Here is a 15,465-nt window from a genome sequence, read left to right on the forward strand (position 1 = left end):
AAGGTAGGCATGGTCGCTACCCATCAGGGGACATGCCCATGTCACAGTGGGTGAAGGTAGGCATGGTCGCTACCTATTAGGGGACATGCACATGTCACAGTGGGTGAACGTAGGCATGGCCGCTACCTATTAGGGGACATGCCCATGTCACAGTGGGTGAAGGTTGGCATGGTTGCTACCTATTAGGGGACATGCCCATGTCACAGTGGGTGAAGGTAGGCATGGTTGCTACCTATTAGTGGACATGTCCATGTCACAGTGGGTGAAGGGAGGTATGGCCACTACCCATTAGGAGACAAGCCCATGTCGCAGTGGGTGAAGGGGCCTGAGGCAGGGTGGTTACCCTTTAGGGAGTATGTCTATGTCACAGTGGGTGACTACTCAAAAGGGGCATACCCATGTCATAGTGGTTGAAGAGGCTGGGGGCATGGCAGCCAGCCTTTAGGGCGCATGCCTATGTCACTGGGTGTGAAGGGGCCACTACCCACAAGGGGCATGCCTATGTCACAGCATGTGAGTGTGTGAAGGGGCATAGCTGCTACCCAGTAGGGCACATGCCAATATAACAGAAGATAATGGGGACATGACCGCTACCCATTAGGAAACATGCCCATGCCACAGTGGGTGAATGGGAGGATGGCTGCTATCCATTAGGGGACATGTCCATGTCACAGTGTGTGAAGGGGAGCATGGTCGCTACGTATTAGGGGACATGCCCATGTCACAGTGGGTGAAGGTAGGCATGGTCGACTCACTACCTATTAGGGGACATGCCCATGTCACAGTGGGTGAAGGTAGGCATGGTCGCTACCCATCAGGGGACATGCCCATGTCACAGTGGGTGAAGGTTGGCATGGTTGCTACCTATTAGGGGACATGCCCATGTCACAGTGGGTGAAGGTAGGCATGGTTGCTACCTATTAGTGGACATGTCCATGTCACAGTGGGTGAAGGTAGGCATGGTCGCTACTGATTAGGGGACATGCCCATGTCACAGTGGGTGAAGGGGGGCATGGCTGCTACCCATGAGTGAACATGTGCTTGTCACAATGGGTGAAGGGGGCATGGCTGCTACCTATTAGGGGAAACCCTTGCCACAGTGGGTGCCCCCCTCCCCCAAATCAGTACAGTTGGTCTGTGTATATATGTGACAGGCAAGCTCTAAACTCACAGAGGTAAAACAAAAATAATGATATTGCTGTGCTAGTTTACGGTTTAAAACAACTCAAGTTTTAATTAACACCATTATGTAAGTCCATATTCAATGCACACAGAGAAGCTCGTGGAATTGCTATGGATTAAGATGAAGTGGAATTACCATATGGCTGACTATAGCCAAGACTTCGCTGGCTGGAAATATTCATGTACATACTGTATATGTACAAGCTTCAGTAAACCGTTAAAAGTGTAATATTCATACTCGTATATAAATATCATCTTTTACACACACAAATAAGATGATAATAAGGGTACGGGGTCGAAGGGAGTTGGATGGGCGTTTTGAAGTGGCCATTGCTAACTTATTAAAGCACCAATACATATTTAAGAATAACAGAAACGTGTATGAGTTATAGGTCAGTCCCCTGTAACTAGTGTAGACCACACACCATACAGGCTAACTGGACAGTCCTGCATGTTCTTTGGGAGCACAAGTGGATCATCACTGACCGTGCGCCCAGGCATCAACGCCAAGCCAACTGACTTTGTGCAATATGATCCCCCGTATAGGACAAATTCCTCACAAATCCAATTGTAATATCTGTACTCGCCATTACCTTACAGGTCTTCACTCAGGACAATTTCTATGAAACTTTGCATATATTTTTTGATTATTTGAGGCTGTTTCTTAGCAGTTATTGAGTACATTTCTATCCAAATGCCAACACTAATCCTACACAGCAGACGGAATGTCACTGGGTTGAGACGAGGCGGTTAGTTACATAAACTCAGGAAGGTGTAACTGCTGCAATGTAATCCCATGAAAGAGAAAGTGACAATATGATTGCAGAAGCTGCTGAGAGGAACTCGGATTGTGGTGATAGAAGATGTCACCCCATGCTGGGGAGGTAGGACGTTCAGCCGCACACCTCTCTCACACACACAGAGAAACATCTCATGCAGCTGCGGAGAGCTCAGTACTGAGCCTGGCAATTTGTTATCAACAGTGGCAAACGCAGGATTTCTAGAGGGGGGGTTTCCAAATGCTTGATATTAGAGCGAGTGTGGCCAGTCCATGAAGAGGGCATAATTAGTACTTAAACAGCATTAATATGCGTCATACATACTGTATTGTGTGTCATAATTCCAGCATATACAGGATCAGTGATCACAGTAAGCCATTAGATGCAGCAGTAGGGTCATCCTGCCTGAGCTGAATGTATTTATATTAGATGTGAGCACCATTCCAGAGTATTGGAGCAAGTCCGGGAGCCTGGAGGAGCAGCAGAAGGACCTAGCACTGCCCTGAACATATATGTACATATTGGGCTCTATAGCAGTGCATCCCTAATAGTGCATGTTTTCCAGATCTCCTAGTTGGTGCACAGGTTATTTATTACTGGCTGATACATGTTAAAAGATCCACAGGTGGTGCTAATTATTTAATTTGTGATGCTGAGAATAAAATGCAGCACAAGTAAAATTCTATTCTATTACTATTTCTATTGTGGTCATGGTGTGGGCTTGGGCCTGCATTTGCCTATGATCAATCCTGTGCTGCAGCCATGTGTGGGTGTACAGAGGGAAACAAATATTTATAGATAACCCAATATAATTTTACTAGATAGAGGAGACCTATCCGCTGTTAATGTGCTTTTCACACTTTAAAAAAAAGCTATTGGAAGCGTCCTGAACTGAAAATTGCTCTTCCCTAACGCAAACCAGAGAAGGCTGTGGTGCCTACTCGAATAGGGATAGGACGGTACACGTCTTTGAAAAATAAAAAGTGCCCCACTCCCAAAGCACAATTGACTCCAGCACTGACTCCCTCTATCCCCAAGGCACTACAATACTGTACATATACACACACACAATGCTTGGGTGAAGATAAGGACAGACAATTGCTGCTGTATTTACTGACTAGGTCAGAGTGTGTTGTACAAACATCAGGTGGGCAGGTAATCCAGGGTATCTCCGCTGCATACAGAAAGTACACACAAGTAATAAAAACCTTTTGCACGAGACTATAGGTCCATATTAATAGTAAATCCAGATTTATCATTGGGAAAAAAAAATGCTGTGTAAGAGACCGTAAAGTGTATGAGTTTCTGGACACTCCAAGTAATGTCACTGCACAGGATTATTTACCACCAGTTACATACAATAATAACCCATGCTTGCCAACATTCACATTTTCCTCTCTGGGAGTTGCCCAGAGGTTTGATGCTCTTGCCCAGAGAGGAGATGCAGGTGGTGGCGGGGCCAGACGATCTGCGTCATTAAGCCACGCCCCTCACGGTAAAATGCCGATAATCACGCATATTTGACTAGGGGGCAGGGCCAGATGACGGGATTCTCATAGAATTGCATCATTAGGCCACGCCCCCTACTGACGGACCTGCAGATCCGCGAGAAAATTCTCCCCAGTCTGCCCCCTTCACTTCACTAGGAAGTGCGGGAGTGGTGCCTACTTTCCCAGGGGTGTGGGGGGTTACCCGAAAAATATGGAACTTCCCGCAGGCCCCGGGAGGGCAAGTATGCAATAACCTCTTGTGCAAAGGCTCGTTTATAGATGTTGTCACTGCTCTTTTAATGTAACCAATAACTTTATATTACAGAGTTAACAAGCAACATACATACATACATACATACATGTTACTGGATAAACAAAGCCTAGCCTATTTAAAAATATATGCAGGCAGAGACGTGCACCTAAATAACACAGGATAACTGGGCTAACATGCACCTCAGCACAACTGTAACATCAAAACCCCTAAATGGTGTGTCAACACTATTTTTGATCTTGGGAAATAAACATATTTACTGCTTTGTGTCTTATTACCGCATTGACCCGGTGCCATGCCTCATCACTATGCCCCCACCCTATGTTCCTTACCCAAATTAAGTGATCAGTAGGGATTAGCCAGAGTAACCACCAGCAATGTGTTGCTACAGCAACCACACACACTAGTCAGAAGCAGAACTATTGCCAGGTGCTGTGGAAGGAACCTGGTGGTGGCATTGGTACCCTCCCACAACATGGTGCACAGTTTAAACTCACTGGCAGTATGTGACTGGTGGCTGAGTTCCCATTCTCTACAGGACATTGGCCGATAGCAAAACCCACCCCCATTTCTAGTCACGTTGGGGGGCGAGCCCAGTACTCCGACCACTGATCAGCCCCCAGGCCCTCACGGCATCATGGGGATGATGTACAACATCCATTCACTAATGCGAGGAGGAGCATAAAACTTCCGGCACACTTATTATTATTGTTTATTTATATGGCGCCACAAGTGTTCCGTAGCGCCTTACAAAGTACATAAACAAATAATTTGACAACGGACTTAAAGTAAACAATAGGACAAGGACATGGATAATATACATTGATACATAAGTGACCATACCACCTAGATATGCAACAGAGCGTAAACAACCAAGTGTTAGGTGCCCTGGTGGGGGGTAAGAAGTAGGTGAAAGTAAATTAAGGAGAAGCACAAGAGGGTAGAGGCCCTGCTCGTAAGAGCTTACATTCTAAAGGGGAGCGGCAGACAAACAGGTGTGTCACAGATGGGGTAAACGGAGGAAGGAGCATGTTGCAGCAAGTTAGGATGGGAGCTGGAAGGCGCACCCTACCAGCAGCACACTAGTAAGCTTGTAGCGTGGATTGGGTAACACGTTTTTTTGTTTTAAAACACCCATGGATTACTGCGGAGACCAGCGCTGGATGTAGGCGAGTATGAAATCTTCCTTACAGGGCCAGCTACCATGGATTTCTACTGGAGAAGGGGACAGAAACATCTGGTATAGGTAAGTATGTGTGAATGGGTAGGTGTATGTAATAAACTTATACTGGGCACGGTGTGTGTGTTTTGTCTTTTTTTAACTATTTATTTTACAGTGAAATTACAGGTGCCGCATGTCTGCTGGCACTTGTAGTTCCACAAGTGCAAAATGGCAGGCATGCTGGCACTTGTAGTTCCACTGTAAAGTACAATAGTGTTACATTATTTGGCCCCCCTATTACCCCCATACCCACCAAGCAAGGGGTATGGGGAAGAGCCCCAGGCTTCAGCGTAAGCCTGTGGTGCTCGGGAGAGGGGGGACCCTTTTTTGGGGGGTCCCCGACTCCCCCGAGATCACCGTCTTGCGCTGACCGACTTCGGGTGTAATGCTTTGGACCTGGAGCCCCGGTGATTGGGTCTCCGGGCTGTGGCATTGCACCCCGGTCGGTTGGGTCTGGTGCTGGTCTTAAATATAGGGGGTACCCCACGTCTTTTTTGCCCCCTATATTTAAAACCAGCACTAGTCCCTACAGCCTGGTGTTGGTTTCTAAAATACGGTGGAACCCTACACATTTTGTTCCCCGTATTTTTAGAAACCACCACTGGCTGGCTAGCCTGGGGCTGGTTTGGCTTTTGGGGGGGGGGGACCTTTTGTCATTTTTTTTCTAACTTTTTACAATTTTTTTTACAGGTTACCTAAAACGGAAATTTTCAGGAAATATTCTAGGGACCCCCCTAAAGATGTCTAGACATGGGGGATCACTATGGGTACCCCCAATTTTAACTCCTGAAGGAAGTCGGGGTTTCTTATAGCCGCGGCAGGGAAAAACACTTTGCAAAGCTATTTAAAAACCTGACTTTCTTTTGCAGGCAAAAACGGGGTTACCCATAGTGATCCCCCATGTCAGGACATCTTTAGGGGGGTCCCAAGCATATTTCCCGAAAATTCCCATTTTTTTCCTTAAATGGGCTCAAAGGTCATTTTTTGAAAAACAGGGATAATTAAGGGACACCCTTAAAAAAATACATTTGGGTTTTAAAAAAAAAATAGGGGCACCCCAAAAAATTTATTTAAAAATTGGGGTGAAAAAAAAGAATGGGGAAAAATTGTTTAACAATAGGGAAATAGGTTCAGGGCTATTCTGCATGTATGCGGCAGGTGTTTTGAAGAATAGAATTATAGCGGCAGGTGCACAAATGCAGAATTTTTTAAAACTTACTTTAGGGACTTAAAAATATGCTAGTACCCATTTTCATGTATCCCAAATTTGATGGGACCACTTAAAAAAACGAAAAAATTAACCTAAGTGCTCTTCTGCAACACTTCTTCAATGTCGGGAAAAAAAAACACCTGCTGCGGCTATTTAAATCCCCGACTTTCATTTAAAGGCTAAAACGGGGGTACCCATAGTGATCCCCCATGTTTTTACAACTTTAGGGGGGCTTACAAATTTTTTATGGAAAAAATCGTAACTTTACGCAAATCCAACTTCGGAGGTTCCCGTTTTCGATAATTTTATATTGAATACGGGGATAAGCGGGAGCGCGCCTGATACTTTAACGCAGGTAAAAACTCTGATATGAAACGTTAACTTCCACAGTGAAGTTAACGTTTCATATTGAATACCCCTCTAAGCCTCAGTATCCATTGATTCTCCTAACCTGCATCACTCTCTTCTCTTGCTGCTGTTGCTGACTGAGCTCCGATCTCTAAACACTTCAGTGCACTTCCTGGTCGCATGACACATCCAAGGTGTCCATCAGTGATCAAGGCACTGATGGACACCTTGCCTCTATTATCTCTCTTTTTGGGCAGCTTACTGCCCATGGTGTGGCCCCGCCTCCAGCTCTGCAAGCAGCATATGACTGTACAGAAGCGAGGCTGAGCTGTTGCTGCCTCATCTCTCGTCTCCCTGCAGTCCCATGGAGCTCCACAAAGCTGGTGAGTGTTACCTACCTGTATAAAAATGATTACAATCAGCAGCGGCTCCTGCCCTCTTACCTGAGGGGGGCTGCCTCTGCTGCTGCTGTCCTGGGTCCCGGCGCCTGCGCATGGACGGTGGTGGCGCCACGCATACACACGCATAACACCAGCTTCTCAATGCAGCCCAGAGAAGTCCTGTAGGGCTGCTCGAAAGGCAGAGCAGCGGCTCCACTGGAAACCGCTCTCTGCTGATCGCAGCCCGGATTGGCAGTCCCAGGGGGAGGAGACACCTCCCACTGGCTGCCTGTCTTCAGCGTGACTGGCAGGTGGCGCTTCCAATATGAAGCCATCTCCACTGGCTCACTGAACAGTGGAGGATTTTATTGGGGGGCTGCAGCCTCACAGCCCCTAGGTAAGATCCGCCACTGATTACAATAAACAAAGAAGATGTTTAGAAGTTATAAATATCTTCTTTATATTATTGTAATAATTTTAATATCAAAACTCAGGAGTACCTGCCTATCCTGACTGCACGTCCCTGCTATTCAGATGCACAGAGATGGTCCATATCATAGGCATGTTATGCGAGTGTCGCTGAACATTGGAAGCAATATCTGCACCTAGCATAGGGCTGGTGCAAGTTTCGGTGGTGTCACGCACCAAGTGGTATTACAGTTTCTACAGACGCTCCAAATGGGCGTCTCAGTCCTTGCACAATTGGACACATGCTTGTACACCAGGGGAAGGGCTGATACTAGTGTTAGCATAAAAGTCACAGACGCGACTACGGGAAAAGACGCTAAAACGGTCGCAGCAATCTGCACCTCAGTGTCAGCCCCATAATGAGAATATATGCAGAACATAGGGTTTATTTTGGCTTCATGCATGTGCCTGCAACACTCACATGATGCTGCCTCAGAGTGATTCAAGAATGAAAAACACCTCTGTCCTCACAGGATAAACTTTGTACAAAGCGTGAGATCATTTTATGCATAAACAGGGGCAATTCATGTATATTGCTGGATTCAGTATCACACAACCTTTATGGCAGTGTCAATTGGTATGTTGTCTCTCTCTGTAGAGGATTGCATAACCTCTGTACAATCTTGCTGGCTATCTGGGACATTCCGATTGTGAAGTAAGGTGAGAGCCTCAACCTCAGGAGGCCCCAACCTCGCCCCTTCCGCCTATCTGTGGGTGACTGGCTGTCCTGCTGGGAAGACCTACCACCTCCCATGTACCACTTGTCCCCTATGTGCCAGCACTGGTACAACAAGGCAGTGACCCAACCCAACTCTGACATACGGAAGTGAGTTATGCTACTACACAACATACATGATGCTAGCGGTTTCCCTCACCAAGCACTCTCAGATCATCCCACCACACAGACTAAAAAATGGAGAGTGTGCGCTATTAGAAGGCAATGGCATAATACACCCATTGCTAAGTGGCTGTGTGACGTGTACCGCTACTGTTCCTAGTGTGACATCATGTGTCCCTTCCCATCATTTAAAGGGCCACAGAATCTAAAATACAAGTAAACATATAATATAGTTTGTAGTAACATCCTCAAGTAATGTGTAAATGTTTCAGGAGCTGGTCACTTAAATAAAGTTCTCTTTGCGAGAGTTGAGTTGATATATCCTCCTGCACCGAGGAGACTTCCTGTAAGTAACTCCATTAAACAATAATACACCCAGCCTCTTTTAGTCACATTTATAAAAAAAATGGATGATAACAGAACATTAGTAGAAATGGGTGTGGTTTGACAGTCGTCAATGATATTTTAGTATTAAACAAACCCTAATTGCAGCCTAACCCTTAATCTAACCCCCAATTGCAGCCCTACCCCAAATCTAACCCCAATTGCAGCCTAACCCTAATTGCAGCCTAACCATAAGTACATGCTAACCCCAACTGCAATCCAACCCTAAATCAAACCCCAATTGCAGCCTAAACCCTATTTGCAGCATACTTACCTACTCTTCCGATTTGGCCGGGAGCCCCCCGGAAAAGCAGGTAAACCTCCCGGCCGTCCGTTAACCCCTTGAACAGAATGTCGGCAAGCCTGAATTGCAGCCTAACCCTAATTGCAGCCTAACCCTAATTTAATTTAGACATTCTGGGGTAAATTTACTAAAGTGAGAGTTTTTTGAAGTGGAGATGTTGCCCATAGTAACCAATCAATCAGATTCTAGCTATTATCTTCTATAATGTGCTAGTTAAATGTTAAGTAGAATCTGATTGGTTGCTATGGGCAACATCTCCAATTCTAAAAACTCTCACTTTAGTAAATATATCCCTCTGACTACATCCCAGTTCAACTGTACACAGGGGCTGGCTGGCAACTTTTAGCCTGGGGGGCAAATACATGCAGGCGGCCCTGGCAGAGGAGTAGCGTGTAGCCAGGATGCCCGAAGAATATGCGTGCTACGGCCCCCCCCCCTCAAGTGTTCCAGGGAGGAGGCGGGTCCATATGGGATTAGTGTAAGGTAAAAATAAAGATATGGGACAGCCCCCTGTCGTACTGCCCATATGCAGTGCCCCCGTGTGCCACAGGAGAGAACACCCTTATGCAGGCCTCCAGTAGTGCCCCCAGTAGTGATCCTCCCTATGCAGTGCCCCTTGTGCCCCCAGTAGTAAGCCCCATATATAGTGCCCCCAGTAGTGGTCCCCCCTGTGCAGTGCCCCTTGTGCCCCCAGTAGTGAGCCCCTTATATAGTGCCCCTAATAGTGGTACACCCTATGCAGTGCCCCTTATATAGTGCCCCCAGTAGCAGTCCACCCCCCATGCAGTGCCCCCAATAGTGGTAACCATTATGCAATGCCCCTTAAATAGTGGCCCCAGTTGTAGTCTCCCCCCTATGCAGTACCCCAAGTATTGCCCTTTATATAGAGCCCCCAGCAGTGGTCCCTCGATGCAGTGCCCCCAGTGGTAGTGCCCTCCCCCTAGGTAGTGCCCCTAGTAGTAGTCCCCTCCCTCCTATGCAGTGCCCCTAGTAGTAGTCCCCTCCCCTTGTACTGCCCCTAGTAGTAGTCCCCCCCCAGTAGTAGTACCCCCCTTGTAGTGCCCCCAGTAGTAGTAGCCCCCCTTGTAGTGCCCCCAGTAGTAGTCCCCCCCTTGTAGTGCCCCCAGTAGTAGTAGTGGTCCCCCCCTTGTAGTGACCCCAGTAGTAGTAGACCCCGCCAGAATGTGATGGGAGAGACGTCATACGTCATGACGTCTCTCCCATGCAGGAGAAGAGCGGCTGGGACTCAGAGCAGACAGCGGTGATCGCGTCAGGAGCGGGGATCAGGTAAGATGAATTTGTTTTTGTTCTTTGTGTGTGTGTGTGTAAGCCTTGCACTACAGGGGGGGCAGCTACTGTGGGCACTTTATGGGGGGGTGCCCGTTACTGGGAGCACTGTATAGGAGTGGCCACTACTGGGGGCACTGTATAGGGGTGGCCACTACTGGGGGCAATTTAGGGGGGTGGCCACTACTGGGGGCACTATATAGGGGGGACTACTACTGGGGGCACTGTATAGGGGGGGGACTACTACTGAGATCTACTACTGGGGGGCACTGTATGGGGGGACTACTACTGGGGCACTGTATAGGGGAGGCTACTACTGGGGGAACTGTATAGGGGGGCATTGCAGCATAGGGGGGATTACTATTGGGGGCATTGCATGGGGGGGTGGGGGGCGCCAGTCCATTACATTGCCAGGGGCGCTTGGATCACTAGATACACCCCTGTTAGTTAATATACCATAAAACTTGCTCAGTGTAGAGTTAGTGGTGCATTCAGTGCAGGCAGATGCCTGAATAGATAGGATGGGGTCAATTGGGTGCTTTTTGCACCTACGACTTTCCAGCCAATGCCGCGCTCAGTAGCTGGCTTCCCAACGCATGCTTAATCAGAAATGCTGAACTGGTTTCTGTAGCATGTGACAAACTCAGTGATTCCCAATGAATATTAGGAGCCAGTAAACCAGCCTGGGAACTTGAGTATTCATAAGCTGGAGAGACATTTAATAATAATGAATGAATACCTTCTTCAAGTGCTTTACATTAAGGAAGTGATCTTACTATAGCCATACAAAGCTACACTGAAGTCCTTCAAACTTTGAGAAATTGGCTTTATGTTATAACAGAATAAGATTGCTGCATTTAAAGAAGTCTCCCTTATACCCTTACACAGCCATAACAGTAACTTACTAAAGATATCTTCATACAGATTTATTTAGAGCATAGCGGTTATTATATACAGATAACATTTGCACAAAAACATATTATGGTTTCATTGCTTGAATAAATGTCCAGTGAAGTTGACATTATATCTCAACAGCTTAATACAACTCAAGAGCCAGATATATCTAGCCGATAGGCTTCTTAGTGATGGACACTAAACGCTATGTACAAATAATTGTGGAACTGCCATGATTATTAAAGATCCATGTTGAAGGCTGATATATTCATTTTTAATTAAAATATTCCCGCTATGCACTAATGGAAACTCGCAGGGACAGCAGTTGAGGTAACCACTGTACCTGTGAGTTACATCCCAGGCATTTTGTAGACATCTTTCACATTTGTTAAGGACTTCTCCGGTAGTAGCCGACACTGCGCGTGCGATCTCTCTCCTGCTTGTAAACCTACAAACTGTAGGCTTAAAGTAGTTTATACTATGTAAAGATGGTGTAAACTAATGGGGCCAAACTCTGAAAAGTTTCGCTTTTTAGAGTTTGGTACATACTGTAGGGCTGAGATTGTAGTTCCCATTGAGCATAATGGAGACTGAGGCGCTGATTCAGACCCGTCGCTAGGATGCGTTCGATTGACGCTTTCTGTGCATGCGTACGCATTGCAATGCGCGTGTGTGAACCACTGCGAGAGATCGGGAAGCATTCGCTCGCTGCGCATAGACAGCCCAGCAGAGTGAGTGACAGGAGAAGCCATTTGTGGGTGGTGACAGGGGCTGGCCACTTGAAACGGGGGAGGTGCGAACGCAGGCGTGCCTGAGCGTCTTAACACCGTTCAAGAGGCGTGCATAATTAACAGGCAGCATCATAGTAAACGTCACCTGGTTGTATTTCACACTGAAGTGATCGCAGTGCTTGCGGAAGGGTATAGTCAACCTCAAGCGCTGCGATCGCATCCGATGGTGCGCGATGTACCAATGGTTTCATGCACTTCCTGGAGATGACGTGCGCAAATGGGCGTCTTAAGACAGGCTGGTGGGTGTCTGCATACTCAAAGCGATCGCACGCCAAGACATAGTGGGCGTGCTTATGCCTTGCCGTGCGATTGCCTGCCTTGCTGGGTGTGTGCCGGATTTGCATACGCTGGCTGAGAAAGAACGCATTTAGCGAGCGGGTCTGAAAGAGCTCCTGAGATCTGCAGCGCTAATTAGCACTCTGCCGGAGATTGCTGTGAAATCTTCCGTTCTTAGCAACAAATCACAAAATTCTGCAGAAACTGCATAACTTTTTGAAAAAAAATAAATAAAATAAATGATAAACAGGCCCCCAAAGTGTTGGCAGACACGTTATCAGCACAAGTCAGGAAAACCGCTGGAGAAGTCAAATGTCCTGGCGGAGAGACCAACACGGGCAGGGCGAGAAGAGACAGCATTAGCAGCACAACCGAGATATCCCGGCATGAAGAGAATGTTGTGGGTGTGAGTAAAGCAACAGATATAAGGCGAGAAATGTGACCATGTGGATGTGGCAAATACTTTTTAAAGGGGACCCGAGATGTTTGTACTTATTGTAGATCAGTTAGTGCTCTTCTTCCTCTGTTCCCTAGGCCTCCGATTGGTGGCTCCTAGCTTGAGGACACAAGCGATAGGCGGGTATCTGCTGCGTATATTCCGATACACCCGCCACCAGAACGCAAATGTGCGTGCGCATAAAAATCTGGACAATCAATGCAAAATCGCAATAACACTGCTGAAAAGGTGAATATAGGGGATGCGTTCAGTATCCCGACACAGGGAATGCCGACGCTTAGAATCCCGGTGCTGGAATCCCGACATCCGTCAGAATCCCGACGCCGGCATCCGGACCGCCGTCATCCCGAAGGTAAGTAGTGGGGTTAGGCACGAGAGGAAGGGTTAGGCACTAAGGGAGGAAGGTTAGGTTTAGGGTTCAGGGAGGGGGAGGTTAGGTTTAGGCATCGGGGAGGAAGGACTAGGGGTAGGGAGAGGGGGAGGGTTAGCATACTGACCGACAGACATCAGTATCCTAACCCTGTTGGGATGCCGGCATCGGTATTTTGAGCACCAGTATCCCGTGCCCATCCCGAATATAGATCCAGGTGCATGCTGCAATTTTATAGTAAATAATGTAGTAGTTTTACCTGTGGGCCTAAAAATATCACAGATCAAGACCCTTTCCATATTAGTAAGAATGACTGATCGAACAATGGGCCTGATTCAGATCTGCACGCAATGCCGATATTTACGCAATTTGAGCGATTGTTAGCCCTCGCGCATGCGTGAAATCCGTACTGCACATGTACTTGATTGTTTTGCGGTAGTCAGCGTTCGGGGGAGGTAACAGGGGGGTGGTTAGAAAACCGCAGGTGTGTCAGGAGCGTTTATACACTGTTTTCAGAACGTGCATAAATCAGCCTCTGCATCCATGCTGGCAGCAGGGGAGCCCTCTACGTGTCTGGGGACCCACTACATCTGCAACACCTTAGACTTACTCAGAAGGCTGATGGCCACCGGATCTGTGTTTAATGCTTCTGGTTTTGTGCGTGAGCGGCGGATGTCAGATGCTCTCAGTGAGCATCTCTTAGCCCTGGACGGCGAGTGGGTCATTAGCATATTTTTGCAATTGCGTTCCGTGAGAAATCATAGTTGTGATGGCATTTGCGTGCGGATATGAACCAGGCCCAATGACTGCATCTAACGCCATGGGGTCTATTCATTATCACTTAAATTCTACAAAAGCAGGTGAAAATGAACAGGAATTAGAAATTAAGTTTTGGGGCCATTCATCAATAAGATAACGCAGGAGGTATCACAGATATCTCATACTTACCTTTCACTTCCGATGTGGCCTGCTGTCCCCATACACCAGTATTACAGATATCTCCTGCTTACCTTCCTCTCCAGGAATGGCCTGCTGTCCCCATACACTAGTATCACAGATATCTCCTGCTTACCTTCCTCTCCCGGAATGGCCCGCTGTCCCCATACACTAGTATCACAGATATCTCATACTTACCTTTCACTTCCGATGTGGCCTGCTGTCCCCATACACTAGTATCACAGATATTTCCTCCTTACCTTCCTCTCCCGGAATGGCCCGCTGTCCCCATACACCAGTATTACAGATATCTCCTGCTTACCTTCCTCTCCCGGAATGGCCCGCTGTCCCCATACACTAGTATCACAGATATCTCCTGCTTACCTTTCACTTCCGATGTGGCCTGCTGTCCCCATACACTAGTATCACAGATATCTCCTGCTTACCTTCCTCTCCCGGAATGGCCCGCTGTCCCCATACACCAGTATTACAGATATCTCCTGCTTACCTTCCTCTCCCGGAATGGCCCGCTGTCCCCATACACTAGTATTACAGATATCTCCTGCTTACCTTCCTCTCCCGGAATGGCCCGCTGTCCCCATACACTAGTATCACAGATATCTCCTGCTTACCTTCCTCTCCCGGAATGGACCGTTGTCCCCATACACTAGTATCACAGATATCTCCTCTTTACCTTTCACTTGCGATGTAGCCCGCTGTCCCCATACACTAGTAAGGGGACCGAAATTCATCAAGCTCCGAAAATACAATATTCTCGGAGCTTGACTGCTGGAGCATTCGCCATCTTCAGATGGCGATGGCGTTTGCTCCCGCATTCAGCGCTCCCTCCTCCCCTGTCCGGCACCTTCTGCTGGATGCTGGGGCTTTGTGCGCCTGCGTGAACTCTAGTTCATGCAGGTGCACTAGCACTGCAGAGTCGACTCGCTAGTGCTAAATTTCACAAAGGAGCAGTGAAGCTGCTTTGGCGAGAGAGCTGATTTTCCGATCAGCTGTCTCTGTGCCAGAGTAATGATGAATTGCTCCAGCGCTCGCCGCGAGTTAGTATGTTAATTATCGAAGTTCTGTATTACGCCACAGCACTGAATGACCAGCTCGTTTAATCTTATCTGTTCATTAGTGCGTGTCCAAAACTATCAGAAACGCAGCTGCCAGCCAGGACAAGCAGAAGATAAAGATGATTAGAGGACAGTGACCTGTAAAAGAATAAACTGAAAGATGTTTTTCTCTCTTAATTAAAGAATCCCTTTAAAAACTTACTGCGTGTCTCTCCATTTTCATAGCGCAGCACCATGTGACACTTTATATAAAGGAAAACAAAAACATAAACCACAGAAACTCCCTTTTTAGCAATTAGTTTGCCTTGATAAACTTTTTTAAAGTCGCTGACAATTTTTAATTTTCCAATATATTTTCAGGCCCAACAGAAAAGCCACCGCCAATATATCCTAGGCCCAAGTGCTCGGCTATGCCGTGGTGAACAGTTGTGATTTACTGGATGTACAGAACGGACAACAGCTGTTTTAGGTCAGTGTATTCACCCACCAGTCCCCTGTAGGA

The 15,465-nt window shown here is 47.2% G+C and overlaps 1 protein-coding gene across 1 annotated transcript in view; it reads right to left on the bottom strand.

The window, feature by feature from the left end:
- DHX32 (DEAH-box helicase 32 (putative)) overlaps positions 1-15,465 on the bottom strand; it is a 105,237-nt gene that overhangs the window by 67,347 nt on the left and 22,425 nt on the right. The window lies entirely within an intron of this gene.

Source organism: Taudactylus pleione, unplaced genomic scaffold (genome assembly GCF_031769625.1).
Source record: "Taudactylus pleione unplaced genomic scaffold, aTauple2 ptg000034l, whole genome shotgun sequence".
Classification (NCBI taxonomy): domain Eukaryota; kingdom Metazoa; phylum Chordata; class Amphibia; order Anura; family Myobatrachidae; genus Taudactylus; species Taudactylus pleione.